General features: G+C 49.9%; 1 protein-coding gene across 1 annotated transcript in view; it reads left to right on the top strand.

Annotated features, from left to right (window-relative positions):
• Nucleotides 1–3,342: 3,342 nt before the first annotated feature.
• Nucleotides 3,343–4,175, top strand: part of eps8a (EGFR pathway substrate 8a, signaling adaptor) — a 70,407-nt gene continuing 69,574 nt past the window's right edge. Inside the window, exon 1 of the mRNA XM_072377443.1 lies at nt 3,343–3,548. The gene's annotated coding sequence lies outside the window, so the exon portion shown is untranslated. The remainder of the gene's footprint in view (nt 3,549–4,175) is intronic.

The raw sequence follows: 4,175 nt of genomic DNA, 5'->3' as shown, positions 1-4,175 counted from the left end.
TTCTTGTGTCGGCTTTTATTAAAACTCACCTGTGGTCAGGTGAGCTCAGGTTTTAAACCAGCTTCATACTGCAAACATTCATTTCATAAACACTTCAGGAACTCGGGTCTCTGACAGGTGACCCGGTGACCCGGTCCACCTTCACATGACGACAAACTCATCAGCCAATCTGGTCAATGTTTTTAGCACAGAAAAAATCACACAGTCCCGACATAGAGACCCGACCCAGAGTCCCGACATAGAGACCCGACCCAGAGACCCGACATAGAGACCCGACCCAGAGTCCCGACCCAGAGACCCGACATAGAGACCCGACCCAGAGTCCCGACATAGAGACCCGACCCAGAGTCCCGACATAGAGACCCGACCCAGAGTCCCGACATAGAGACCCGACCCAGAGACCCGACCCAGAGTCCCGACATAGAGACCCGACCCAGAGTCCCGACATAGAGTCCCGACCCGGAGACCCGACCCAGAGTCCCGACATAGAGACCCGACCCAGAGTCCCGACATAGAGACCCGACATAGAGACCCGACCCAGAGTCCCGACATAGAGACCCGACCCAGAGTCCCGACATAGAGACCAGACATAGAGACCCGACCCAGAGTCCCGACATAGAGACCCGACCCAGAGTCTCGACCCAGAGTCCCGACATAGAGACCCGACCCAGAGTCCCGACATAGAGACCCGACCCAGAGTCCCGACATAGAGACCAGACATAGAGACCCGACCCAGAGACCAGACATAGAGACCCGACCCAGAGTCTCGACCCAGAGTCCCGACATAGAGACCCGACCCAGAGTCCCGACATAGAGACCCGACCCAGAGTCCCGACATAGAGACCCGACATAGAGACCCGACCCAGAGTCCCGACATAGAGACCCGACATAGAGACCCGACCCAGAGTCCCGACATAGAGACCCGACCCAGAGTCCCGACATAGAGACCCGACCCAGAGTCCCGACATAGAGACCCGACCCAGAGTCCCGACAAAGAGACCAGACATAGAGACCCGACCCAGAGTCCCGACATAGAGACCCGACCCAGAGTCTCGACCCAGAGTCCCGACATAGAGACCCGACCCAGAGTCCCGACATAGAGACCCGACCCAGAGTCCCGACATAGAGACCCGACCCAGAGTCCCGACATAGAGACCCGACCCAGAGTCCCGACATAGAGACCCGACCCAGAGTCCCGACATAGAGACCCGACCCAGAGTCCCGACATAGAGACCCGACCCAGAGTCCCGACATAGAGTCCCGACATAGAGACCCGACATAGAGACCCGACCCAGAGTCCCGACATAGAGACCCGACCCAGAGTCTCGACCCAGAGTCCCGACATAGAGACCCGACATATAGACCCGACCCAGAGTCCCGACATAGAGACCCGACCCAGAGTCTCGATCCAGAGTCCCGACCCAGAGTCCCGACACAGAGTCCCGACCCAGAGTCCCGACATAGAGTCCCGACCCAGAGTCCCGACACAGAGTCTCGACATAGAGACCCGACCCAGAGTCCCGACATAGAGACCCGACATAGAGACCCGACCCAGAGTCCCGACATAGAGACCCGACCCAGAGTCCCGACATAGAGACCAGACATAGAGACCCGACCCAGAGTCCCGACCCAGAGTCCCGACATAGAGACCCGACACAGAGTCTCCACATAGAGACCCGACCCAGAGTCCCGACATAGAGACCTGACCCAGAGTCCCGACCCAGAGTCCCGACATAGAGACCCGACCCAGAGTCCCGACATAGAGTCCCGACATAGAGACCCGACCCAGAGTCCCGACATAGAGTCCCGACCCAGAGTCCCGACATAGAGTCCCGACATAGAGGCCCGACACAGAGTCCCGACATAGAGTCCCGACATAGAGACCCGACATAGAGTCCCGACATAGAGTCCCGACATAGAGTCCCGACATAGAGTCCCGACATAGAGTCCCGACATAGAGACCCGACATAGAGTCCCGACCCACATCATTTGTTCCCATTTCTTTAGCTGCATCTATGAAAAACAGCAAAGAAAACACAGTTTGACAGACAGAAAATAGGATTTCTGCAGCAACAAGGTGATTCCCAAAGAGCTATTAGCTGAAAACTTGGCATATCTCAGCATGGTGTGCAGTGTGTCCTTAAAACATTTGAGGAAACTGGACAAGTGGAGGACAGAAGAAGAAGTGTCAGGCCTAAAAAACTATCTCCAGCAGATGAACAGGATCTGAAAGTGATGTCCTTAAACTGATGGAGGACATATATGAATATAATATCCACTCAAAAGCAGCTGATTTGCTCTTCAACAATAAAAATACTGAATGGAAATAAAGATAATTTCTATATTTGATATAAACAGAAATAAAAGGTTTATTATTACCTTATAATAGATATTTAAATAATCTGTAATGTACTTATTCATGTTTCCTCTGAAATGAGACGTTTCTCTGCACCAATTCAATATAGTTTCAAAGATAATTTAAAGTTTCTTACTTAATATTTAGTGAAATGATAACATCAGTATTTTGTGTTATTTAGTATTAGTTTTATTAATGCTTTTTATTACTTTATTCCAGAGTATCATCACAGCTGTAGAGTCAGTGAGTGTCCAGCAGGGGGCGCCCTCACTGTTTTTATGGGTTCATAAAAGACCCCAAAGTGAAACATTTTTCACCTTATTCTGGAAAATTTGTGAAAACTTTACAAAAATAAAAACATTTTCATGAACATAAACTCTGACATAATATTAAAATGCTCAGAAAAACAGGTTTGATTTGTGGATAATAATCAGAACAAGTGATCAATTAATTATTGTTATGTTTAATTATTAAACATCACGTGACCAGAAATTTACTGATTAATTACAGTCTTTCTGTAACTTTTCATCTTTTCACTGTTTATAGAATAATTTATTATTGTTTGATCTTTTTTTTTACAATTTTATTTCAACTTATCTTTGTCTTTTTTGTCTTTGTTTCCTTTTTAAATCATCATTGTTATTTTTTCTTGTTTAATTTTAAATCGCATGCAATGAAAATAATTTTTAATTCAAATCTAATTTATCAAATGAATAAATTGAACTTTTTTCCCTTTTTCTTTATAAGTAAGTACAAATGTTCTGATTAAATTGAACTTTTTCTCTTATAAAACTCGTCAAACATTAACACAGAAACAGTCTTGTTGTCGTTTAACCGACTAAAAGCGGAAGGGGCGTGGCCTGTGCCTGTCAGTCAGCACTCAGGAATGTGGGGGCGTGGCCTGTGCCTGTCAGTCAGCACTCAGGAATGTGGGGGCGTGTCCTCCGCCTGTCAGCCTGCACTCAGGAACCACCATCTGCCTGCATTTAAACGCGATCCAAAGTCAAGTGCACTTTCCTCCGGGTCGCGGCGCCGCTGGAAGCTCCCTCAGCCGGACAGGAGCATAGTTTGTCGGACACACGCGCTGCGAGGACACGGTGAGACCCGAACGGACCGGACCGGAGCAGAGGAGCTGCTTGGTGCCATGTGGTTCTGACCGTGCGGGGATTATTTGATGAGTCCACAGCTGCAGGTAAGCTCGGCTTCGTGTTTCCGTCCGTGCGTGTTCAGGGAGTGATCGATACCTGCAGCTGGTACCAGGTATCTGGGTCTCAGAACCAGGCAGAACCAGCCGAGCTGAACGGCTTACAGGTGTGTGCGGCACCCCGCCACCAGGCGCGTGTCCCCGGCCTTTTGTTTGGTGGTCAGGGTTCGTGCTGCCGCGGGCGGCCGGTTCCGGTTCTGGACAGCAGAGGTTGAGCCGACCTCTGCAGCACGTGACAGTGGAGGGGGGCAGCTCGGCGACCTGTGCAGGTGGCGCGGGGCTCAGGTGTGCGCGTGCCGTGTGGCTTCAGTGGTGTTCTGGATGTTTCTGTTTGGATCCCGTTTGTCTCGCGCTGCACCTGTCTGACGTCATCTGTTGGTTTCTCGTCCCGCATCAGTCTGAGGTCACGTTCTGTCGCCGGTCCACGAGCTGCTGTGCATCTTTGCATCTTTGCATCTTTGCATCGGGCTGCAGCTTCTTTCTGTAGTTTTGTCTCTTTGTGGCTGAAGCAGAGTCAGAGTTTCTGAACCCAGAGGTTCTGCAGGTTCTGTTCGGCCTCAGGTTCAAATGCAGAAAATAACGTTTTAATGGAGATTGAATTTTGAGTTTACTGGA

Source organism: Leuresthes tenuis, unplaced genomic scaffold, assembly GCF_036924035.1.
Source record: "Leuresthes tenuis unplaced genomic scaffold, fLeuTen1.0.hap1 SCAF_23, whole genome shotgun sequence".
NCBI lineage: Eukaryota > Metazoa > Chordata > Actinopteri > Atheriniformes > Atherinopsidae > Leuresthes > Leuresthes tenuis.
This window is presented reverse-complemented; position numbering and strand designations above follow the sequence as displayed.